We start from the raw sequence: 26,535 nt of genomic DNA on the forward strand, positions 1-26,535 counted from the left end.
CTGGGACCCTTTACTGGAGTGCAGAGTGTAAACGCCTCCTCAAGCAACGGAATACAAAGAAACTATAAAGGACTAAAAATAACTGCATGCATGCTGCAGTCCCAGCAGTTATGAACAACAAGCTACAAAAAGGCCACAAACCTACTGCCACGTCTGAGGTGCCGGGAGCAAAAGCAGGATACTGCGCATGACCCCTGCGCACAGCACCACCGAGGGGGTGGGCAGACCACCTAAGCCGCGCCTCTGGTCCCACCCACCAATCCGCCTCACCCGCACGCCATTTGAGGAACCAGCCAGCCATCCGCGGAAAGCGAGCAAGGTCACCTGTTTCTTGTTTTCGTTCCCTGGTGCTGCAGCGCGAGCACCAAGAAAGCCTTGCGTGAAGTTCTCGTCTGTCCTCTTATCAATTTCTATTGATTAAAGAGGCCAAGGACGCAGGTCAGTAATAATACAGCGCTGGTGGGAGTGTCAATTGATAAAACGTTTCAAAAGTATTTAAAAACGCATACTCTGATCCAACAATTCTACTTGTGGGAATTTTTCTTGGAAATAACCTAGTGAGTAGCCAGGGGCATTTTGTAGTTTGTTTCGTTAGTGGTTTAAGTAAGGTGTCTATCTCATGCCATTAGAAGTCCAACAGAGGGGCCCAGGGCTGTGGAGACTGAGGGATGAGTGAGGGAACCGGACTGCCCTATTCCTGCTCTGCTCTAGGCAGTGACTGCTGCACCTGGGCCCCCAGGTGCAGGCCCCCTGCGGAGCAGGAAGCCCAGGAGGCAGTATTGGCTGCTTCCATTTCTGTCTCTTTGGCCAGACCCAGATGACATGGCCACCGGACCTGCAGGGGTATCTGAGAAAGCAAGTGTTTATCTTTCCAGCTTTTAGAATTGAACAGGGCAGTGAGAAGGGAGTTGAAGTGGGTGTTGAGTAGGCCAAGCTGCAAAAAGTACCCCACAACCTACATGTCCATCTTTGGGGAACTGTTCAAATAAGTGAGAGAATACCCATCATAAGCACTCATTTCTTGTGGTGTGGTTCATCTATGAAAAGCGGTTCACTGCATATTTAGTGAAAAGAGTGGTTGATAAAATAGTATGTTTCATAGGACTCCATGTTGTTAAAAATACATGTGTATACTCTACATTTGCAGAAAAACCTGATATATATGATAATGTTAATTCTGGATCTTTAAAGATTTCTACATTCCCTGAATTTTTTTGGCAAGCAGTCATGTCTTAGTTTTAGAATAAGGAACAGAAAATAAATTTCCATTTTTAAGTTCTCACTGGACCTGAAACAGGAGGTAAACTAGTCAGTCAGTTAAAATCAACCTGATGAGGCCTTCTGCCCCCACTTGACCTCCAAATCTTAGCCCTACCATCCCAGCTTTCTGATTCACTAAGTCTGGAGTGTATCCAAGGAAGCCGCATTTTTTTTTTTTAACCATTTCATTTTTTAGATGAACTGTTAGTAAGCTGTAATTTACATAAAATATACCCATTTAAAGTGTACAGTTAGGTGATGTTTTTTTTTTTTTGGCAAATATGTATACCCCATTTAACCTCTACCACAGTCAAGGTATAGATTATTTCCATCTGATGAGGCCTTCTTCCCCTAAGTGACCTCCAAATCTTAGCCATGAGACTTTCTAGAATGATTCAAAACCAAGTATAACGAGAAAACCATAACACCCAAAATGTTCCCTTGTACCTTGGCAAATCATGTCCCCGACCCACCCCTGGCAACCTCCACCCCAGGCAACCACTGATGTACTTCCTGACCCTGTGGATTGGTTTTGCTTTATCTAGAGTTTTGTATAAATAGACTCATATAGTGTACCCTTTTCGGTCTGGCTTCTTTCACCCAGCATAATGTTTTTGAAATTCATTCATGTTGCATATATAAATAGTTTGTTCCATTGAATAAATATTCCATTGAAATAGATATGCCAAAATTTGTATATCCATTCATCTGTTGATGGACATTTGGGTTATTTCTAGTTTTTTGCTATTATGAATAAAGCTGCATGTACATTGATATATAAAAGAAGTCTTTGTGTGGACATACGTTTTCATTTTGTTGGACTAAATACATAGAAGTGGAATTGATAGGTCATACGGTTAGGTGTAAGTCTAACTTTTTAAGAAACTGCCAAATAGTTTTCCATTGTGGTTGGACCACTTTACATTAGTACCTGCAACCTATGAGAGTTGCATTTGCTCCATATCCTTGCCAACACCTGGTGTTATCAGTCATTAATTTTAGCCATTCTAAATTTAGCCATTCTATTTAGGGGATTGCGGTATCTCACTACTTTTAAATTGCTTTTCCTGATAAATGTTGAGCATGTTTTCATGTGCTATCGGCGAGTCCTATGTCTTTTTTCATGAGGCATCTATTCTAATTTTTTGCCAAGTTATTATTGGGTTGTTTTCTTATTTTTGTTTTAAGATACATATATTCTGGATATAAGATTAAATATATGTGTTACAAATATTTTCTTTGATTTTGTGGCTTGTCTCTTAGTTTTCTTCATAATGTCAACAAAGAACAAGGTTTCAATGTTGATAGAGTACAATTTACCAAGTTTTTCTTCTATAATTGGTGATTAGATTATCTCATCTGAGAAATTTTTGCCTATACCAAGGTTGCAGTGATTTTCTCCAATACTTTTTTCCTAGAACTTACATATTATTAGCTTTTACTTTTATGTATATGGTCCATTTTGAGTTTAATATTTGTTTATATTGTGAGATAAAGATCAATGTTCACTTTTTTTCATGTAGATATCCAGTGGTTCACCATTTGTTGAAAAGACTTTCCTTTCCCCAGTGAATTGTGTTCACAGAGTCAAAAATCAATTGAAAAAAGAATTTTTATATATAAAATATATGTTTTATATAATATATGTTACATATTATGTTATAAATTATATATAAATATGTAATATATAATAAAAATTATGTATACATTTTATATATAATTATATATATGTAATATAATTTTATATATATATATGTGTTTCTCGACTCTCCATTCTGTTCCGTTGGTCTATATGTCTGTTCTTTCCCCAATGTGACATTGTCTGGATTACTGTAATATGTCTTGAAATCAGATAGTGTAAGTTCTCCATCTTTGTTCTTCATTTTTAAGATTGTTTTGGCTAGTCTAGGTCCTTTGCATTTCTATTTCAGGACTCAATTTGCTAATGCTTTGTTAAGGATTTTTTGTGTTTATCCTTCACAAGCAATATTACTCTGCAGCTTTCGTTTCTTATAATGACTTTGTCAGGTTTTGGTGTTGTCAGATAATGACCTCATACATAGAAGGGTTTCCTCCTCTATTTTCTGAAAGAGTTTGTGTGTTATTTCTTTCTTAAATGTTTAATGGAATTCACCAGTGAAGCCATATGAGCATGGAGTTTTCTTTGCAGAAAGGTATTTAACTATAAATTTTATTTAATTATTAGATATAGGACTATTCCAATTTTTTATTTTTTCTTGAAATAGTTTTAGTAATTTATATCTCCAGTGAATTGGCCCATTTCATTGATTGGCATAAAGTTGTTCATGCTTACTCCCTTATTAACGCTTTAATATCTTCAGAGATGTCCCCTCTTTTATTCCTGATATTGATAATTTGTATATTCCCTTTCTTTTTTCTTAATCACTCTAGCTAGAGTTTATCCATTTTATTGATTGTGTTTGATGGATTGTGTTTCCTTTCAAATATTTTCTAATTTCCTTTGCAACTTCTCTGACCAGTGAGTTACAAGGAAATTTGTTGTTTAATTTCCAGATATCTGGGCAGCTTTCCAGATAACTTCTGTAATTAATTTCCAATTTAATTCTATTGTACTAAAAAAGAACATTCTGTAGTTTTTCAATCATTTTACATTTATTGGGATTTAATTTATGTCTCCAAATTTTCTCTATCTCAGTAAATGTTTCGTGTGTACTTGAAAAGATAATGTTGTTCACATCTTTTGTGTCCTTCGAGATATTCTATCTTCTTCTGTCAGTTGCTGAGAGCAGTATTGAAAGCGTCAACTAAAATTGTGATTGTGGATTTGTCCATCTGTCCTTTTGGTTCTGTCAGGTTTCACCTATCATATTTAGAAATTTTGATATTAGGTACATGCATATTTAGGATTGCTTTGTCTTCTGAATGAATTGACTTTTTTTTGTCATTATGAAATGTATTGCTCTTTAACTCTGGTGAAATTCCTTGTCCTTATGTCTGTTACCCAAAAACTGGGTTAACCTCTTGGTGGGTATCAAGCCGAAAGACACAACCAAGCCAAAGATCTGCATAAGGAAGGATTAATTATTACTTGCAGCAAGTAGGGAGAACACCAGGGATCCTTCCCAAAGCAGTGTCTTCCTGGACAGCAAAATTGGGTAAGTTTTAAGCTAAGCGTTCATGCATATTCATGAAGGGGCTTGGGTGGCCCAGTCCAAGCTTTAGTTGACTGAAGTCACTGAGGATCAGAAAAAGTCAACATCATCATCCCTTAGATTCCAGTTGATCTGGTGGTTGAGCAACGGAGGGGGAATTTAAATTCTGCAAGATAGCACAAGACAATGCTCTAGGCTAGTCTTTACCATTGAAATAGAACTGGGTGTCTTTACAACTGATTTGTTATCTTTGCATTTGTTACTTCACTTGCCTGATAACAGTCCTTTGTTTCTGCATTTTTTGTTCCCTTAAGGTCATTAATTACCTGTTCAAGGGCAAGCATTGTGGCCAGGCTTGGATCACAAAATGCCTTAGGACAAAAATGGCTTCTCTTATGTCAAGAAAACCCTGCCTGGTTCTCTATCTCCAGCGACCCCTTGCCTTATCTGCTTGCATGTCTACTTTGTCTGGTATTAATATAGGAAAATCACCTTTTTTATGATTAGTATTTGCATCATATATCTTTTTCTACTTTTTACTTTCACCCTATATGTGTCTTTATATTTAAAGTGCATTTCTTTTTTTAAAAATTTTATTTATTTATTTATTTTTGGCTGCATTGGGTCTTCGTTGCTGCACGCGGGCTTTCTCTAGTTGCGGCAAGTGGGGCTACTCTTCGTTGCAGTGCGTGGGCTTCTCATTGCGGTGGCTTCTCTTGTTGCAGAGCATGGGCTCTAGGCTCGCGGACTTCAGTAGCTGTGGCACGCGGGCTCAGTAGTTGTGGCTCGTGGGCTCTAGAGTGCAGGCTCAGTAGTTGTGGCGCACAGGCTTAGCTGGTCTGCGGCATGTGCGATCTTCCCCGACCAGGGCTTAAACCCGTGTCCCCTGCATTAGCAGACGGATTCTTAATCACTGCGCCACCAGGGAAGCCCAATGTGGTTGAGTTTTTTGTTTGTTTATTTGTTTTGTTTTGTTGCTGAGCCGTGAGGCTTGCAGGATGCTAGTTCCCCAACCAGGGATTGAAGCCGGGCCATGGCAGTGAAAGCTCCAAGTCCTAAGCACTGGACCACCAGGGAATTCCCTCAAGATGGTTGAGTTTAAATCGACCATCTTGCTATTTGTTTGCTATTATCTCATCTGTTCTTTAGTCTTTTTTTCTTTTTTTCTTCTTTTGAATCGAGTGCTATCTCTGCTTGGGATCTCCCTCCCTGCACCATTGTCCTCAAAATGCCTCTGGAGCAAAGTAGGGCTTATCTCATGGTTTCCCTTCTCTCAGCTTTGTTCACAGTCCTGCACTCTTGTTGTCCACTGAAAAGAGTAATTTCATATATTTTGTCCAGTTTTCTAGTTGTTTACAGAGGGAGGGTGTATGCAGTCCCAGCCACCCAATCAGGGCTTGAAATTAAATTCTAGAATAAGTGGTGTTAAAATATCTAAAATAGGCCCAAGATGGAGTTGCTCACGCTAAGCCCCACATCAGCAAACCAAAACTTAACTTTCTCTCCTCAGCTCTCCCAGAAAAGGAAGACCTAGGTCAACCAGTCAGCACTTGCCAGCTCAGCACAAGTTACCTGACCCAGCTAGAGTTCCCCTTTACCCCATATAAGGAAGGTAGTCCTGCTTTAACCATCAGGGAATGCCTAGTATAATTCCTTGTTCCTTCTAACTTTTGTCTATAAAATCTCTAGCCTTGCACAGCTCTTTGGAGTGCCTTTCTATCTGCTAGATTGGATGCTACCTGATTCATGAATTGCTGAGTAAAAGCTTACTGGATCAGTACATTGTCTGTGGGTTTAATAGTATTTAACAAGTTTAAATTAAGCAGAATTAATTAGAAGTATGTATCTACTAGGCAGGAAAATATTTCTAATACTTATTTCTGTTCTTGTTCATTCAGCCAAGTTTTATTGAATGCCTACTAAGTGCCAAGCACTTGGTATGGCTCTTAGAGATGCAATGTGAGCAAAAATAGATATGGCCTCTGCAGACTTTTAGTTTGGGTAAGGAGGTACTAACAGGAATTCAACCATCTGGTTATTTGTTCTAGAAAATTCTTATGAAAGCATGTAAAGGAACCGATCTAGCAGGTGTGGTAGAGATGGTGGGGAAGGCTTTCTCACGGAAGTAAATTTGAGCTGAGAGCTGAAGAGTGAGTAGGAGTTAATTAGTAGAAGGGGAACAAGCCAGGGGCTTAGGACAGGCTTTGGTGGTAGAAGGAGCCTGAAATCAAGCCAGACATGATTGCAGTCCTCAGCAGAAAATCAGCAGTTTTCTACTGCTTGAGGTATCTTGAGCAGGAGATTGACATGATCGGATCTGCCTTTTGAATAGATAAGTGTTTCATTCTTGTATATGCATACAATGAAGAGATTCCACTGCATTGAAAATAAATGGACCAGCACAACATGTTTCAGCATGAACGCTTCACACTAACAGGAGCTTTAATTGAGGTGCGGGTGGAGAGCAGTGGCAGAACGACACATGCAATGTGACTTCATCTCTATGAGGCATTAAAATATTCAAGAAAATATACAAATACACAAAGGGACACATACTAATGTTGTAAAACTATACAGATATGTGAGGAAATGATAGAGGTACCTACCATGCTGATTTGGGTGTTTATCTGCAATATTTAAATACAGGTAGACTGAGGAGAGGAGAATATGATTGGAGAGGGTTACAAGAGGGACACAACCAGATGTATTTTTATTTTATTAATTTATTTACTTAGGCCACGCCACACGGCCTGTGGGTTCTTAGTTCCCTGACCAGGGATTGAACCCAGGCCCTCAGCAGTGAAAGCACAGAGTCCTAACCACTGGACCGCCAGGGAATTCCCTATTTTTATTTTCTTAACATGTGAGTTGGATACATGAATATACATTATTCCTTATTCCTTTCTGTATGTCTGAAATACTTTATTAACATGACTTTGCAATACGGAGACGAGATTAGAAAAGATCGAGAATGGATATGGAATAAAAATAATAATTGAGATGGAAAAGCTCTAGGAGATCATTATGGCAGTCTACTTGAGAGTTGAGGATAGCTTAGACAGGTGAAGCGATAACAAGATGGAGAAATCTAGCTGTATTTGAGTAACATTTATATTTAAGAGGTAAAATCAACAAGATCAGCATATGCTTACATCTGATCCATATACCTTTCTGTCCATTTTATTTTCTAAGGCTCTCTTGATTATATCTACTTAGATCTGATGCCGAAAGCTCTGTGCACCAGTGCCAAATTGAATCTCGGAGACAGAGTTTGGGGTGAAGTAGAAAAGAATAGTTTTATTTCTTTGCCAGGCAAAGGGGGACACAGTGGGCTCCTGCCCCAAAAAACTATGTGTCCCAACCCAGGAGGATTTGATGAGTTTTATAGCAGCGGTTCAAGGGTGGGGTTGCTGATAAGATTAGAGTGTGTGCAGGGCCTGCAATCCTCTGATCTGGTCTCAGGTAATCTTGATGAGCTTCTCTGGTTCCTGGCCTCAGGTGGTTTCTTGGCTACTCCTCCCTTGATTAGCAACTGTTTGAATCTGCCCTTTGGAACTCAGGAAAGGTCATGGAGGTTGGATTCTGTTTCCTACAAGCAAGAAAATAGGGGCCAGAAAGGCTTGTGTGCCCAGGAGCCTCACAGGATCCTGCTCGGTTTCAGTTCCACCCTCAGTGCCACTATGATTTCCCACCTGGATTACTACACCAGCCTCTAAGCCAAACGCAGAGTTACCTCTTACTTTCAATCTATTTTCTTCTTTTTTTGGCCACACCGCGGGGCCTGTGGGATTTTAGTTCCCTGACCAGGGATCAAACCTGTGCCCCCTTCAGTGGAAGCATGGAGTCCTAACCACTGGACTGCCAGAAAAGTCCCTCAATCTATTTTCTTTCCTTTTCTTAAAAAAAATATGTATTTATTTATTTGGCTGCGCCGGATCTTCGTTGCCACGTGTGGGGTATTCATTTGCAGTGTGCAGTATCTTTACTTGTGGCATGCAGGATCTTTAGTTGTGGCATGCAGACTCTTAGTTGCCGTGTGCATGTGGGATGTAGTTCCCTGACCAGGGATGGAACCTAGGTCCCCTGCATTGGGAGCATGGAGACTTAACCACTGGATCACCAGTGAAGTCCCTGGGATTTCCATTTGGGGTGATGAAAAAGTTTTGTAACTAGATAGTGGTGACGTTTTTACACAAGATAGTTGTGAATGTACTTAATGCCACTGAATTGCACGCTTTAAAATGGTAAATTTTATCTTACGTGTATTTTACCATAATTGTTTGAAAAAGACAGAGGGCTTGAGAGTCTGTGCACTTAATCCTCTCGCTACCCTGTCCCCTCAAATCTGACTGCTGGCACATGCTTCACGGAATGTAGAGACGCAAACACTCACTCACGCACACTCTGCCCTTGTCTAAGAAATGCCTACTTACCCTTGAGTCAGCTTAGACCTCACTCTTCTAGAAGCCTTTCTGGACTGTGTCACCCCTCTCAGGATGAAACTCTCCTCTTTCGTGTCCCTCACAACTTTAACTTCTCCCCTATCACAGCACTTAGTAACCACTGAGGCCAGCAACTACGTGCGTATCATCGCTGTATCCCTGCCACTTAGCAGAGTGCTTTGCACATAGTAGATCTTCACTGAATGCGTAAGTATGTCATAAATGTTTGTTGTTTTTTAATATGGGCAAACTTGTTCTATTGAGCTTCGCTTTATTGCGCTTCGCAGATTTGTGTTTTTTACAAATTGAAGGTTTGGGGCAACTCCACGTTGAGCAAGTCTATTGGCACCGTTTTTCCAGCAGCCTTTGCCCACTTCGTTTTTCGGTGTCACATTTTGGTAATTCTTGGCAGTATTTCAAATGTTTTCATTATTATTATATCTGTGATGGTGATCTGTGATCAGTGATCTTTGATGTTACTGCTACGCAACTTGCTGAATGAAGGCTCAGATGATGGTTAGTGTTTTTTAGAAAATGGACTCAAATGATGACCAAAATCTGTTCCCAGCAGTGATGACAACTGACATTAAACGTATGTTTTTTGTTTGTGGGGGTTTTTTTTGCTTTTTTTTGTTGTTGTTTTGGCTGCACCGCAAGGCATGCGGAACTTCCCCAACCAGGGATCGAACCCGTGCACCCTGCAGTGGAAGCGCAGAGTTTTAACCACTGGACCGCCAGGGAGGTCCTAAACATGTATTTTAAAGGATGATAATGGAATTAATTCTAAAAACCTCCTTTGGGCTTCCCTGGTGGCACAGTGGTTAAGAATCCGCCTGCCAATGCAGGGGACACGGGTTCGAGCCCTGGTCCGGGAAGATCCCACATGCCGCAGAGCAACTAAGCCCGTGTGCCACAACTACTGAGCCTGCACTCTAGAGCCCGCGAGCCACAACTACTGAGCCTGTGTGCCACAACTACTGAAGCCCGCGCGCCTAGAGCCCGTGCTCTGCAACAAGAGAAGCCACTGCAATGAGAAGCCCGTGCACCTCAAAGAACCAAAGCCATAAATAAATAAATAAATAAATAAAAATTAGTATAGGCTGTACAAGACATAGTTACAGCACAGAGGGACATTCTGTTAGCACTGCCCAAACAAAGAGGACACCCACAACTTCATTGCGTTTCTATTCTACTTGCTCTAGTTGAATGACAGTGAACCCTGCCTTTCTCCCTTCCTACCAGGGATCACTTCTTCAGCAAGGTACTGGGGATGGTGGCATGAACCAGACTGTGGTCACTGCTTACGGTTTACCCAACCATCTGCCCATCCTCAGACATCATAACTTCCCCCAAAGTTTCCTCTTCTGTATGTAAAAGAAGTTGGGAAATTCCCCAGTCCTGTACTTGGCTCTAAGGAGAAGCTCAAAAAAATATTAGTTCCCTTTGCCCCCTCTCCATCCTCCCAAGGGCTGTGAAAGAAGGGCTGTGTGTTCTGGAAGCCCGGCTCCAAGTTCAACCATTTGATAGACTAAAATGTTTCTTAATAAAAGAGAAACTAGAAACTTACGAAAAGAATGCCTGCCTTTTTGTAGAAACATGGCTTTTAAGTTGTTTGTTAATGATATCTAGGTTCAATGGAACTGTAATGATTAGAGAATCAAATCTCTGTCAGAGCAGAAGTCGATGGGATTTTTCTAGAGAGAAGGCCATCAAAAGACACTTTCTCTACCAAATTCTTATTTTACCTCCTAAGATTTCTTCCCAACTAAGATATCCTATCTTTGCTAGCTGTTTCTCCAGCCTGTTGCATCTTGCCTACAAAGATAACAAACAAATTAACATTAATAAAGCTCAGTCTTGCTGGCAGGTTGGATGAGAAGGCTTTCAATATGAGAAATTGCTCTGGAAGTATGGTGGAAGGTAACATGGGTTATAACGTGAAGTGGTTTGCAGGGCAGAAATTGAGACACAGATGTAGAGAACAAATGTATGGACACCAAGTGGGGGAAGTGGCGGGGTGGGGGCAGTGGTGGTGGGATGAACTGGGAGATTGGGATTGACATGTTTACACTAATATGTATAAAATGGATAACTAATAACCTGGTGTATAAAAAAATAAAATCCAAAAATTCAAAAAAAAATTAAAAAAAAGAAAACTCTGAATGTTATATATATATACGTATATGTTATATGTATATATCAAATCAATCAATCAGTCAGTCAGTCACTGTGAATGTTCAGCAGTTCCTAGTGGTGACCTCTTGTTATAGCAAGGAAGTAAACTCATTAATGTGTAGACAGATTCAGAAATGAGGGGAGAAACACAAGGGTTATTTTTCTATCCCTAGCATCTCACTTAAAACATTCAGGTACGAGGGACTTCCCCAGCGGTCCAGTGGTTATGACTCCGCCTTTCAATGCAGGAGGCGTGGGTTTGATCCCTGGTCGGGGAACTAAGATCCCACATGCCTTGGGGTGCAGCCAAAAAATTAAAAAATAAATAAATAAAAATAAATAAATTGCACATATCTTAAAAAAAATTTCAGATATGAAATAACTGTGTTTAAATGAAGAATCTAGGCCAACTCACTCAGCTTGTTGAACTCTGGTGCCAAGGAGACCAAAGGCTTCCCCCCAGGGGACCAAGGGATTCAAACACAGGCACATTTTCTTCCATCATCACCACCTCTAATCCTGCTTTGTCACCTCAAAAACAATGCTGTAAATTCCCAAGGGATTTAAGAAAGCAGTGTAGACAGAACCTTTTCAACACTCCTGGGGAAAGTATGTCTTTATATTTTCTTTAATATATCAGTAGCATCCTCTTCTCATTCAAGGGCCTGCCTGATCTTAAAAAATAAACTTAAGAAACTTATATTAAGTGAATAATGTTGAAGTTCATGTTCAAGGGCAGCATGCCTCTTGACAAAGGAGACTTGGGCGTAAGAGCCTCACATTTGTAAGTGCTTTAGATCCTGATTTCCTTTTAGGTCACAGGTCTCTTTTCCCTTGCCAACCTCATACATAATGCAGTGGTATCCACTTTCAGTGAAAGCTTGATTGATTTCTTCTCTTTCAAAAGCAATCACGAGAATGAAGCAATTAAACTTAATAACACACAGTAGAAAGAAAACAGCTCTGTTTGTGTTTCAGTCTTACCTCAGGAAGATCATATGGCTTTTGCATAATTTTAAAGAATTTTATGACAATAGTTACATGGATTTTTTTGGGGGGGGGTATACTCTTAATTGAATCAACCTGTCCAAACAGCTCACAATTTATGAAGTTGAAGTGTTCTTAAGTAATTGGATAGGAGGTTTCTTAGTAGGATATTAAAGGGCATTTCGAGTGAATAAGGACAGCATTGTAGATGTAACTTATGACTTGGGTTTATCTTACAAATAGGCAAATATTAACGACCTAATGTCCTATCTCTTCCAAAATGATATAGAGCAACAAATTATTGTCATTTATTTTAATCAGCAAAGATTTTAAAACTTCCTGAAGTGTTTCTTTAAATTTTTAATTAACTTCTTCATTTAGATTTCCCTCCTAATCAACATGCAGGTACACTCGGTAACTACTTCTTTCTTTTTCTTATTTATCTGCCAATGTTATGCTTTTTATAAAAATATAGAGAATACTTTTTATAAACTAATTGGAACCAAATAAATTAAATCTACATTTTATTTCTTTTTTTAAAAAATAAATTTATTTATTTTATTTATTTATTTTTGGCTGTGTTGGGTCTTCGTTGCTGCAGGAGGGCTTTCTCTAGTTGCGTCGAGCAGGAGCTGCTCTTCGTTCCAGTGTGCGGGCTTCTCACTGCGGTGTCTTCTCTTGTTGTGGAGCACGGGCTCTAGGCGTGTGGGCTTCAGTAGTTGTGACTCACGGGCTCTGGAGCGCAGGCTCAGTAGTTGTGGCGCACGGGCTTAGTTGCTCCGCGGCACGTAGGATCTTCCTGGACCAGGGCTTGAACCCGTGTCCCCTGCATTGGCAGGCAGATTCTTAACCACTGCACCACCAGGGAAGCCCCTACATTTTAGTTCTAATCTAATTTTCACAAAGTTTTAGAAGTTTGAGTTTGGGGCTTTCCTGAAAGGGAAACCCCAGAGTAATTCTTAGCTCTGAGGTTTTTCACAGCACCTAACCAATAAATATAATCTATCCATTTAGGTAGAAAATTTAAAAACTTTTTAAAGATATTTTGGCTGTTCTAATAGGTGTGCGGTGGTGCTACAGCAACTCTCATTCATTTCTGATGGGAATGCAAAATTGTACAACCACTTTGGCAGTGGCTTGGCTTTGCCAGATAGCTTGGCAGTTTCTTAGAAAACTAAACATACTCTTAGTGTACAATCCAGCAATCACACTCTTTGGTATTTACCCAAATGAACTGAAAATTTGTGTTCACACAAAAAACATGAACACAAGTTTATCTCAGCATTATTCATAATTGCCGAAACTTGGAAGCAACCAAGATGTCCTTCAGGAGGTGAATGGATAAAGAAATTGTGGTACCTCCAGACAATGGAATATTATTCAGCACTAAAAAGTAATGAGCAATCAAGCCCTGAAAAGAGAAGGAAGAACCTTAAATGCATACTACTTCATGAAAGAAGCCATTTTGGAAAGGCTCCGTACTGTATGATTCCAACTCTATGACATTCTGGAAAAGGCAAGACTATGGAGACAGTAAAAGAATTAGTGGTTTCCAGGGGTTAGAGGGCGGGAGGGAAGAATAGGCGGAGCACAGAGGATTTTTAGGGCAGGAAACTATTCTGTGTGATACTATAATGATGGATGTCATTATACATTTGGCCAAACCATAGAATGTACACCAAAAGTGAACCCTAACATGCACTATGGACTTTGGGTGATTCTGCTGTGTCAATATAGGTTCATCAATTGGAACAAATGTACCACTCTGGTGCTGATAGTGGGAGAAGGTATGTGTGTGTAGGGATAGAGGTATATGAGAACTCTGTACTCTCGGCTTCATTTTGCTGTGAGCCTAAAAGAGCACTAAAAAGTAAAGTTTTGATTTTAAAAATGTATTGAGCACTTCCTACTTGGAGCTAAGCAATGTGCTAGAGATACAAAGATGGATTCTGACAACATATCTGCCTTGAAAGAGCTCACAGACTTGCAGGGAGACAGAAACAAAGAAACACTTGATGCTCTAATGGAATGATGGGTGTTGCTACTGTGAAAGTATATCTTCCATATAGGGAGATCCAAAGATGGGATTTTCTTCTATGGGATGGGGAGCACGAGGAAAGGATTTCCAGAGGCAATGGCAGCGAGGTTTGGTGAGAGGGTGGTGGTTAGGGTTCTTTTCTACTGTGCTACAACCAGACACCAAAGAAATGATTCTTAGTGTTGTCTCCTTTCCACTCCCTAAAAAATGTGTAACTGAGAGGGGACTAGGGAGGGAGACATACCAACCGATGTTTTACTTGCTCTTATGAGCAGCCCAGGATGAGGTCCAAATAACCATTGAAAATATTAAAAGATTCTATTCTTCAAACATTTATTCAGTACCTATTAGGAACTAAATGATGAATGGAAGAGAATTTGGTCAAGTTCATGAACTACATAATCAAGCCATGCTTCAGCCTCCAGCTTTTCTCACTTTATATTCTGTACCCCGTGATCTCGGGACTAGCCCTAGACAGAAATATCTGGAAGCACATCATTGTCTCAGGTGAATATCTCCAGCTGCATGTTTGACATCTCCACTTGCATGTCTCAGAAGCACCTTTAATACAACGTGCCGAAAACGGAGTTCACACACTTTCGCTCTAAACCTATCCCTCCTCCAGTTCTTAGCTCACGATTGGCATCACTCTCTGTCCAGCTGCACAGACGGACCCCAAGGAGCTATCGCAGTCATGGCTCTTCCTGCCCTCCCCCCGACATCTGCCTCCCGGTCCTGCTGCTGGATCCTCGTATTCCTCAAGTGTATGCTCTTCTCTTCATCTCTTCCTCCGTCTCCCAGATCAAACTACCATCAACACTCACTTTTTATCTCCCCCCAATCCATTTTCCCCCTGTGCAAAAATGGAAACTTGAGCACATCCTTCCACTTAAAATCTGTAGTATCATAAATAATAAAGATTTAGGGAATTCCCTCGTGGTCCAGTGGTTAGGACTCTGCGATTCCACTGCAGGGAACACAATCCCTGGTAGGGGAACTCAGATCCCACAAGCCGCATGGCCAAAAATAATAATAATAAATAAAGATTTAGTCTCTGTCCCTGGTTCCTGGCATATAGCTCCTAAAACCCTTGGAATCTCTGGAGTGATAAGAATGTCTTTTGTATGCTATTGAGATGACCGGTGGCTGGGGACACCTAGATAGCTCTAGGCTAGGGGCTGTTCACCAGGAAAGACCAAACCATGTGATTAGAGGGTTGGAACTTTCAGCCCCCACCCCTGACCTCTGGAGAGGGGAGAGGGGCTGGAGGTTGAGCCCAATCACCAAGTCCAATCAACAATGACCAATGATTTAACGATTTGTGCCTATATAATGAAACCTCCATAAAATCCTCTAAATAGTGGAGTTTGGAGAGCTCCTAGTTGGTGAACACATCAAGGTACTGGGAGGATGGCCCACCCACCCAGAAAGGTCATGGAAGCTTCGAGCCTCTTCCCCCATACCCTGCCCTATGCATCTTTTCCCCTGGCTGTTCTTGAGTTCTATCTTTTATAATAAACCAGTAACAGCAAGTAAAGCAATTTCCTCAGCTCTGTGAGTCATTCTAGCCAATTCCTAAATCTGAGGAGATGGTTCTGGGAACCCCCAAATTATAGTCGGTCATTCAGAAGTAAGAGTGTTCTGGACATGCAGTTGGCATCTGAGGTGGGAGCAGTCTTGTGGGACTGAGCCCTTTAACCTGTGGGGACTGACGCTAACTCCGGATAGGTGGTATCAGAATTGAGTTGAATTGTTGCACATCTAGTTGGCATCAAAGAGTTGGAGTCATGGTGTTGGAAAAGACAGAAGTGGTGTCAGAAGTGGTATAAGTAAAAACAGCCCAAAACCCTTCAAAGGGTTTCCATTGTTTATGGACCAAAGAGCAAAATCCCTTAAGGTCCCACAAAGTGCCGCACGCTCTCTGGCTCACGCCTGCTCCTCTTTCAGCCTAACTGTGAGCTGTTCTCCTCGGTCACCGGTGCTCCAGGCACCCCGGAGTCCTCTCAGTCGCTTGAATATGCCTTCTCTCTCACCCCTTTCTGCAGATCTTGGCTCAAATGTTACTTCCTGAGGGATTTTTTTTTTTTTTTTTGATGTGGACCGTTTTTAAAGTCTTTATTGAACTTGTTATAATATTGCTTCTGTTTTATGTTTTGTTTTGTTTTGTTTTTCGGCCCTGAGGCATGTGGGATCTTAGCTCCCCAACCAGGGATCGAACCCTCTGCATCAGAAGGCGAAGTCTTAACCACTGGACCATCAGGGAAGTCCCACTTCCTGAGGGATTTTTGTCTTCAACACCCTCCCCTCAAGACACACCAAAACTAGACCCGCTGCCCTGTTATGTGCTTTCAGAGCAATGTACTTTCCCATCAGAGCAATTATCACAGTTCATCAATATAAATCTGGATGATTATTTATTGTCTGTCTCCCCATTAGAATGGAAGTTCCCCTAAGTGTAGGGACCATGGCTGTTTTGTTCATCATTGTAACCCAGCTCTTAGGATAGTGCCTGTTCTATAACAAACGATAATAAATATTAAATTAATCGTGTTTTATAGTAGAGTGAGGAGAAAGGGCTGCTAAGCACTTTTCATGAGAGGAGAGACCTTTAAGATGCTGGAATGAAAAAGGGCCACTAGGCCATTTTCTAAAAGTTCAAGGAAAATAATAAATTTCTCTGCAAAGGGGCTTCATGGGTTAACTATAAGGTCAAGTTATTTGCTTTGAGTGAAAGGAGATGTGTCAGTATGGTATCTCTGATGACCCAACCTCACCAGAAGCTCTGATTGCAAGATTTATTTACCTTTGACTAAAGATCAAATTAATGGATACATGTATGTATGTATGTAAATAAAGCAGTGCAGTTTTGTAGCCAATATGAGATGCAGCAAAGGAGTAATAGAAAGCTGGTCAGCTTTGGAATACCAGTAACTCCAAGATTGGTATATAACCTTGGGCATGTTACTTGATATCTTTTAGTCTACATTTCCCCATGTGTAAAATGGGTTTAATAGTTCTAAATCAGATAGGGCTGTAAGGATTAAAAATGAAACAATACATTTAAAATACAGTCTTTGGCAACTAGTAGTGAATATAGCCTCATGGTTAAGAGGAACGCCTCTGAAGCCAAATTGCTTATAATTTCTAGCTCCACTACTCTTGCCGTGTGACTTTGAGCAGGTTACTTAACTTCTCTGTGACTTAGTCTATACATCTGTGAAATAAAGATAATATAGGGACTTCCCTGACAGTCCAGTGGTTAAGACTCCGTGCTTCCAGTGCATGGGGCGTGGGTTCGATCCCTGGTCGGGGAAGTAAGATCCCACATGCCACGCAGTGAGGCCAAAAAAAAAAAGATAATATAAGCTCCCTCACAGGATTGTTATAAGGAATTAGAAGTATGTAAAACACTTAGAATAGTGGCTGACATATAGTTGTGCTAAATAAGTGTTAGATATTGTCAAGGGGCGTGTGAGTGCTGCTTCTAACGTGACAGGTTGTCACGTGGAAGCTATGGACTTCCTCAGTGGACACCTCTAGACCTGCCTTTCCCATCAATGCTGGGACCCATGGGACAGATAAAAGTCACATGCCCGACATAGTCCCGTGGCAGATCCTCATTTTTGGACACCACCCCCTCCCTCAATTCTTACAGCAGGAAAGTAAAGAACTTACAATAACTTGTCGTTGTCACAACAATCGAAGTCTGTTCGTTGTGGTGACTTGTCGGCCTCCAGCAGGAGTCTAGTGGTCAAGAAAATGTCTCAGCTTCTCTTCCTGCTTCCTTATTCCCCAGGAAAGAGTGTGTTCAACAGACCATCAGGTCTGAGGGTGCTGACGGGGGCATCCTACTAGGGGTTGAGCCTGATTCGGATGGAGAATAAATAAATCTGTGGTGTGCAAAACAAAAACAAAACAAAAAAAGTGTTAGGTATTGTTAGTAGCAGTGGGGATTTAGCAAACAGCAGTTCTCCTTGCCTAATAAATATTAGGTTTCATGACCTGTTCAAAACTTTGTGTCAATTCAGGAAAAATAATATGAATCATTTTGAAAGAGAGTCACCAGGTGTAAGATTAACCTCATTAAAAAAAAAAGTTTGTGTATCCGTTCACCTGCTGAAGAACATCTCGGTTGTTTCCAAGTTTTGGTAACTATGAAATAACCCTGCTATAAACATGTGTATGCAAGTTTTTGTGTAGACATAACTCTTCAGCACACTTGGGTAAATACCACGAAACACAATTGCTGGATTGCATGGTAAGAGTATGTTCAGTTTTGTAAGAAACTGCCAAACTGTCTTCCAAAGTGGCATTTTGCATTACGGCCAGCGAAGAGTGAGACTTCCTGTGGTTTCTGTGGCTCCTCGCCAGCATTTGGTATTACCAGTGTTTTGGATTTTCACCATTCTAATAGGTGTGTAGTGATATCTTATTGTTTTAATTTGTAATTCCCTAATAATATATAATGTTGAGCATTTTTTCATATACTTACTTGCCATCTGTATATCTTCTCTGTTCAAGTCCAGTGCATTTAAAAAAACTTTTTTTGGGGGGGGCCTTGCCACACGACTTGCAGGATCTTGTTTCCCCAACCAGGGATTGAACCCAGGCCCCGGCAGTGAAAGCGCTGAGTCCTAACCGCTGGACCACCAGGGAATTCCCGTCCAGTGCATTTTTAATCAGGTTGTTTGTTCATTTTCTTATTGCGAGGCTTTTCCCCCCCAGACACCAAATATATGGTGTCTTTTCCAACACCATCAATTCTCCAGTTCTCTGACACCAGCGTGGTGTCCAACAATTCCATTCATCTGGCAATGTCTACCTGGAGTTAACATCAGATCCCACAAGTTAAAGGGCTCAGGCTCAAAAGACTGTCCCACTTCAGATGCCACCTGCAAATGACGTACCCAGGCTACATACAGTTTTGCCTGACCAACTACAAGTTCAGGGGTTCTCATGAACCACTCTCATGTTCAATAATTTGCTACAATGGCTCACAAAACTCAGGAAAGCATTTTAATTATATTTAGGATAAAGGATACCACTCATGAAGGGTCAAATGGAAAGAGTCACAGGGCACAAAGTATGGGGGTAGGAGGAGTCAAGAAGCTTCCACACCCACTCTGTACATACCACCCTCCTAGTACTTGAATGGGTTCACCAATTCTCTTAGAGCTCAATGTCCAGCCTCCCTTTCCCTCCTGAGGTTGGTGGGTGGAGCTGAGAGCTCTGACACTCTAATCATTAGGTCTAGGTTATCTAAGGGCCCCACCATGAGCCACCTCATTAGCATAAACCCATTGTGGTGGAAAGGGCTGGTTATGAATAAAAAGATACTCCTCTATTACTCAGAAAATTCCTAGGGTTTTAGGAGTTCTGTGTTAGGAACTGGGGGCAAAGACCAAATATATTTTCACAATACCCAATTATTGTTGAGTTTTAAGAGATCTTTGTATATTTTGGATAACAGTCCATCATCAGATATGTCTTTTGCAAATATTTTCTCCCAGTCTGTGGCTTGTCTTTTCATTCTTTTGGCAATGCCCTTCATTGAGCAGAAGTTTTTAATTTTAATGAAAAATAGCTCATCAGTTATTTCTTTTATGGATCATGCTTCTGGTGTTACCTTTTTTTTCCTTCCTTTCTTTCTTTTATTTTTTTGGCCGTGATGCACAGCTTGTGGGATCTTAGTTCCCTGACCACGGATTGAACCCGTGCCCTTGGCAGTGAAAGTGCAGAGTCCTAACCACTGGACCACCAGGGAATTCCTCTGGTGTTATATTTAAAAAGGCATCCACCATACTCATGGTTATCTAGGTTTTCTCCAAATCTATCTTCTAGGAGTTGTATACTTTTTACATTTTACATTTAGGTCTATGATCCATTTTGAGTTAACTTTTGTGAAGGATGTAAAGTCTGTGTCTAGATTAATTTTTTTTTTTTTTGGAGGTGGATATCCAGTTGTTACAGATTTTGCTCCTTTGTCAAATGTATATTTTGAGTTAAAAAAAGGTATGGCACAGATTAATATTTTGCTACGCTACCCTTTGTATAAAAATAAAGATTAGGACTTAGAGAATACGTATATGTAGTTACCTAAATATTCATAAAATGTCTCAGAAAGAGTTACACTCCTTACTGCAACAAAAACAAAATCAAAACAAACTTAACAATATAAGTTGTTTTGGAAAGGAAAAATTGGGCAGCTAGGGGTTAGGGATAGAAAGACTTTTCCTGTATATCCTTTCTCAGTTTGGATTAACGTGAATGAATTACCTATACTAGTCAAATGACAAAACTAGAACAATTTAGTAGCAAGTTTGATGTCCTTTATTTATTTATTTATTTTTGGCTGTGTTGGGTCTTCGTTTCTGTGCGAGGGCTTTCTCTAGTTGCGGCGAGCGGGGGCCACTCTTCATCGCGGTGCGCGGGCCTCTCACTATCGCGGCCTCTCTTGTTGCGGAGCACAGGCTCCAGACGTGCAGGCTCAGTAGTTGTGGCTCACGGGCCTAGTTGCTCCGCGGCATGTGGGATCTTCCCAGACCAGGGCTCGAACCCGTGTGCCCTGCATTGGCAGGCGGATTCTCAACCACTGCGCCACCAGGGAAGCCCTGATGTCCTTTATTTAAGGGAAATATTCCATGGATTGGGGGAGTCCAGTGCCTCAGGAGCAGTGGAGCAAGATCTGGGGCAAGAGCAAGCTTTACAGAGGAGTTTATTAGAAGAGGTAACGTGGAAGTAGGGCATGATTGGCTAGGAGGTGGGGGATTTCCTTATAAGGCCAGCCATCCTATTTTCTACGCTCAGGTAAGCTAGTGAAAGCTGAGTTAGAGGATTTTGATTGTTCAGGTTCAGTTTCTTGACAGGTGTTTCTCATAAACACAGGCTGATTTAGGTTGAAATTTGTGATGTGGGCCAGGCCACGGAGGCTGGCTTCATTTTGTGAGTCCCAGTGTACAAGTTGTCTTGATCGATACAGAAAAAGAAATATAAAATATGCAAAAATTACAAAGTTTTTTTTGTGTGTGTGTGTTTCTCTTCTGGAAGATGTATTTTATGTATATATAAGCAAATATGTATTTACCTTTTCTACCTGGAATAGAGTTTGGCTTAGGATAGGTGATAAACTACACAAGGGAAGAATGACACTCCAGAAAGAATCCAACTTGACTACAAAAGCTAGCAGTCTTCAACTGAAGATTTTTTTTTTAATTTTATTGAAGTATAGTTGATTTACAATGTTGTATTTAATTTCTTCTGTACTATAGCAAAATGACTCAGTTATACATACATATATTCTTTTTCATATTATTTTCCATTATGGTTTATCACAGGATATTGAATATAGTTCCCTGTGCTGTACAGTAGGACCTTGTTGTTTATCCATTCTGTATATAATAGTTTGCATCTGCTAATCCCGAACTCCCAATCCGTCCCTCCCCCACACTCCCTCCCCTTTGGCAACCACAAGTCTGTTCTCTATATTTGTGAGTCTGTTTTTGTTTCATAGATATGTTCATTTGTATCATATTTTAGATTCCACATATAAGTGATGTCATATGGCCATTGTCTCTCTTTCTGACTTACTTCGTTTAGTATAATTTCTAGGTCCATCCATGTTGCTGCAAATGGCATTATTTCATTCTTTTAAATGGCTAATATTCCATTGTATGTATGTACCACATCTTCTTTATCCATTCATCTGTCGAAGGACATTTAGGTTGCTTCCATGTCTTGGCTATTGTAAATAGTGCTGCAATGAACATTGGGGTGCCTGTATCTTTTCGAATTATGGTTTTCTCTGGATATATGCCCAGGAGTGGGATTACAGGATCATATGGAAACTCTATTTTTAGTTTTTTGAGGAACCTGCATATTGTCTTCCATAATGGCTGCATCAACTGGTGTTTTTAATTAGCTTATTTAATTTTGTAATACCAAAGCAAAAAAAAAAAAGTTTTCTGTATCATTTAATCTACCTGCATTGGTATTTCCCTGGCAGGTGGCTGCAAATTCACATTAGTTCAGTTACAGAATTTTGCACTATATTAGGCACAACTATTTCCCTTGGGTCCTCATTAAATAAGGTTGAATCAACTTTCTGCCTATAGCATTTGTGCTAAAAAAAAACCAAAAAAACCCCAAAAAAACCAACCAAACAAAAACTCCATTGCATTATTCTACATACCCTTAGAGAAATATAAAAAGCGAATGAATATCTTCTCTCAAAGGGTTAAATTCAGAATTTTTTTTTTTTTTAAACCCACTGGAAAATGGCTTCCACATTCCAAAGGATAAGGAAGGAAAACTATGAAATCATTTTGAATGGATTTGTTCAGCAGGGGAAGAGCTGGCTCATTTTCCACGTGGGCTGCCAAGTTCACCAGGCATAGGGGGAAATGATTTTATTCTTTCTTACTTCACATACATTTTTAAACTGCAGTCTTATGGAAATGAAAATCCCATTTGGAGATCAAATTCTTCAGATGGATTTAATTTATATACCATTTGACCAAGTCAATCAGGCCAGGCTTAGTAGATGGCTTTTTTCATTACAATGTTGTGGGCTTTGCTGAGGAATCTTTTTTTTCTAGGTTACAGAAAGTCGATTTAGCAAGTACTGCATCTAATTTAGGTTTTGTAGCTAATTATCTGTGGGCTGCATGAAAATTTTCTTCTGAGCAATAATTACGTTGCCTCTCCTTAAAAGCAAACTTTCTGAATTATTGTCTGATTTAACCTTCTAAAATCTAGAGTTTTCCGCAGATTCACTGGTAGCTAAATATGATCAAGGGAACTGAGTTCAGCCTGTAGCTTGTTTGTGTAGTTGTCAGAAATGTGCAAGGATGGAGCAGACCAGGGCAAGAAAACAGTACAAGCAAAGCTTCTCCTCTAAGAGATCAGACTCTGTCTCATTCTAAGAAAGGGCCCAGTGTCCAAACTTCGCTGCTACGCCTCCTTTTTCTTATTGTTTGAAAATACCAATGAGTTAATTTTCTGTACCTTACAGAGCTGAAGCCTGTTGGATTTAACAGATAATTGCATACCAGCAAGTGCACCCACACGAAAATGTGTGCCCTGGGATTAACGGAAGAAACTTTAGCCACTATTCTCCCTTCAAGGGAAGCTGGAGTAAAGCATGCCTCCTGCCACTTCATTATGTCAGAGGTTTGTGTCTCCCGTTAGTAAATCCACAGAGAGCAGGGACTTCCTGCCAGCCAAATGGTGTAGATGGAATAGATTCAAATATTTGAGACAGAACCTGCATTGTGTCTGGCCTTTTCACAGACGTTTTCTCTAGCTGAGGGAGTCCGTGCGAACGCCCCGCTCTCGCCACAGCCTCCCTGTGCCTCTAGGAATTGCTTCTCTCCTTTTTCTAGGCTTTCTCCATCCCCTTCTCCAACCGGAAGAAGATTTCTGAATTCTCTGCCAGAGACTCTACAAATCCTGGCACATAGTAGGTGTTCAGTCAATATTTTCTGAATAAATAAAAATACCAAATTATGACATACGTGATCTGTTTGCCGGAAGGCTGGAAATGATCCGAACTGTTTCTGCCCATGTGGATCTTGATAGCCAAGAATTCAGGGGCTGGAAGCATTTTGAAGACCTTTCATTGCTGTGAGCTTGAAGCGATCTGTCACTGATATGCCAGCAACGTAAAGAGCCGCATGGGAGGCAGTGGAGAGACGACATGACATGCTTTACAAGCGCTAAAATGCATAATTTGTTTTGGGTAAACTAACTTTTGTTACTTAAGGTTAACTTCCATATCGGTGGCCTGGAGAACCTGATGACAGAAGTGACTCGGTTCACTGAAAGTTCTCAGACACGCTAACAGACGTGAAACGCACACCATTCGTGAAACACACAACCATTTTTTTTGGCTTTTTTTTTTTTTTTTTGGCTGCGTTGGGTCTTCGTTGCTGCACACGGGCTTTCTCTAGTTGCGGTGAGCAGGGGCTACTCTTCGTTGCGGTGCGTGGGCTTCTCATTGCGGTGGCTTCTCTTATTGCGGAGCACGGGCTCTAGGCGCGCGGGCTTCAGGAGTTGTGGCACGTGGGCTCTAGAGCGCAGGCTCAGTAGTTGTGGCGCACGGGCTTAGTTGCTCCGCGGCATGTGGGATCTTCCCAGACCAGGGCTCGAACCCGTGTCCCCTGCATTGGCAGGCGGATTCTTAACCACTGCGCCACCAGCAAAGTCCCCACACAATCGTTTTGCTGACCGATAAACTAAAGGACTGGCAAAGCTTTTGGCAAATGATTGAAAGTCAGCATGTGGGAACTTGGACTACGATTTGGGAGTGGATCTTCTGAAACCATTTAACTCCACTAAACAAACCAACAAACCTACTCTCATATTTTATAAAACACAAAGGAAATCATCTTAGGATCTAGTGTTCATCATTAGCTCTAGTGTTACACGAGCAGCACAGCTTATTTGATAGTTCGCAGTATTAGAAACTGGTCGGAGGAGAGGGCGCTCCTCGTCTGAGCATGGTACCCCCCGGACAGGCCGTGTGCCCTGACTGCTATGCCACAGGCCAGGTAGGGAGACCCAGCCTGGCCAGATACCCACATGGACTAGAGAGAAAAAGCGACGAGAAGTTCCTCTTCTGCCTTAGCTCACTGAGCCAGAGGAGCCTCAGGACTCTGGAGGGGGCCGTTTTGCATCTCTGCGCTGGGATTTTACAAATTACTACCTCATAGGGTTGGGACGATTAAATGAGTTAATCCACATATAATTCGTAGAACAATGTCTGGCAGAAGTAAAGACAATAAATTCTCCTTCTCCTGGAACTTCCCTGGTGGCGCAGTAGTTAAGAATCCGCCTGCCAGTGCAGGGGACACGGGTTCGAGCCCTGGTCCGGGAATATCCCACATGCCACGGAGCAACTAAGCCCGTGCGCCACAACTACTGAGCCTGCGCTCTAGAGCCCGCAAGCCACAACTACTGAAGCCCGCACACCTAGAGTCCGTGCTCCGCAAGAAGAGAAGCCACCGCCACGAGAAGCCCGCGTACTGCAATGAAGAGTAGCCCCCGCTCACCGCAACTAGAGAAAGACTGAGCACAGCAACGAAGACCCAACGCAGCCAAAAATAAATAAATAAAATTAAAAATAATAGTAATAAATAAATTCTCCTTCTCCTCTCCTTCTTCCTCTCCCTCACCCTTTCCCTCCTCTTCCCCTCCTCCTCCTCCCTTTCACCATCCCTTCCCCCCTCCTCCTTATTATTATTTTTACCATCATCTCAGGTCTTGGCAGGTCCAAAACCTCCACCACTGCTGGAACATTTCCTGAAGGAAACAGATGTATTAAGTCTCTATTAAGCTCTTCTAGAGAAACTAGCACTTAAGGAGCACCAACTATGTTACAGGCAGAAAAGCTTTACTTATGGCTCTTTCACTCCTCACAATAATGCTAAAAATGTAATGATGATTACTCACATTTTAGAGATGAGGAAACAGGCATGACTCAGGTGAAGCCCAAAGTTTCCTGGCAAATGGTTGGCTTGGATTTGGAAAGGTCTATTCAGTACCCATTTCTCGTCACCCACATATGAGGTAGAGATGATAGATCCCTGCCATTTGGGTGGAGCAGACTTTGCACTTTCCCAGGCCACTGCCTGCCCAGCGTGTACCCTCTGCAGGGCTGTCTTGTCCTAACAAAAGCACCTTTCAGAAGTCACATGTAGGCTTTGTCTGGATTCTCAGAGGCCCTAGGAATCTCAAATCTTCAGGCGCCAAAATTCAGGTAACCTATGAACCGTTACCAAGAATGCGTGCTTTGATTTCCAAAGTTTTTATAAGAGGAAATCCTAAACTCCGTGTGTGATGTGCTGAAATTGTTTGTGCAGGTGAGGTGCCTGAGATCTCAGGGTGGGGACAGGGCAAGGTGAGGGAGGTACCCAGGACACAAAATTTAAGACGCCTTCATGCAAGCACAGGCGTGGCGTTCTCTTTCTGTCCCAGGCGTCTCTCCTCGCCCTAGTCCCTGCCTGACTAGTCAGCAAACATTGAATAGCTCCGGGTACCTATGTGGGGACAGAAGGCAGTAGAAAAGTGGTTTGAGGCCAAATCCTAGGGAGCCTTCAGAGCCATACCTGAGAGTCTGCATATTACCCCACTGGCCAGCATTTCTCCAAGCGTGGTGTTGGAATCATCTGTTCTTTTAACTTCAGAATTCTCAAATTGACTGGAAAGGTCTTTTCTACAGAGAATACATGTTAGCTTGGCTGAGTCCTTTGGAAACCTTCTTCCTTTCTGGGAAAGAGATAAATGAGATGATGTTGGTAAAAGTATCTAGTAAAGTCATTATGAGTTCTATAATTTTCTTTAACATATTTTAGCCTATATATTGGGATATTACATGTGTACCACTTAGATTAGGCTGTAATTCAGATGCTACCAGCATTCTAATCTGGAAGGTACAAGCCAGTAACAGCCAAATGAAAGGCAAGATCCTCATTGGGTCTGGTTTTTAAAAATCAACTGTAAA

At 41.3% G+C, this 26,535-nt stretch overlaps 1 long non-coding RNA gene across 1 annotated transcript in view; it reads right to left on the bottom strand.

The window, feature by feature from the left end:
• The window catches only part of LOC309609917, a 30,645-nt gene extending 4,661 nt beyond the window's left edge, over nucleotides 1-25,984 (bottom strand). The window contains exon 1 of the long non-coding RNA XR_014233653.1: nucleotides 1-25,984. This is a non-coding gene — a long non-coding RNA (uncharacterized lncRNA).
• Between the last annotated feature and the right edge of the window lie 551 nt (nucleotides 25,985-26,535).

This window comes from Balaenoptera borealis (assembly GCF_965194805.1).
Source record: "Balaenoptera borealis genome assembly, chromosome: 13".
Classification (NCBI taxonomy): Eukaryota; Metazoa; Chordata; class Mammalia; order Artiodactyla; family Balaenopteridae; genus Balaenoptera; species Balaenoptera borealis.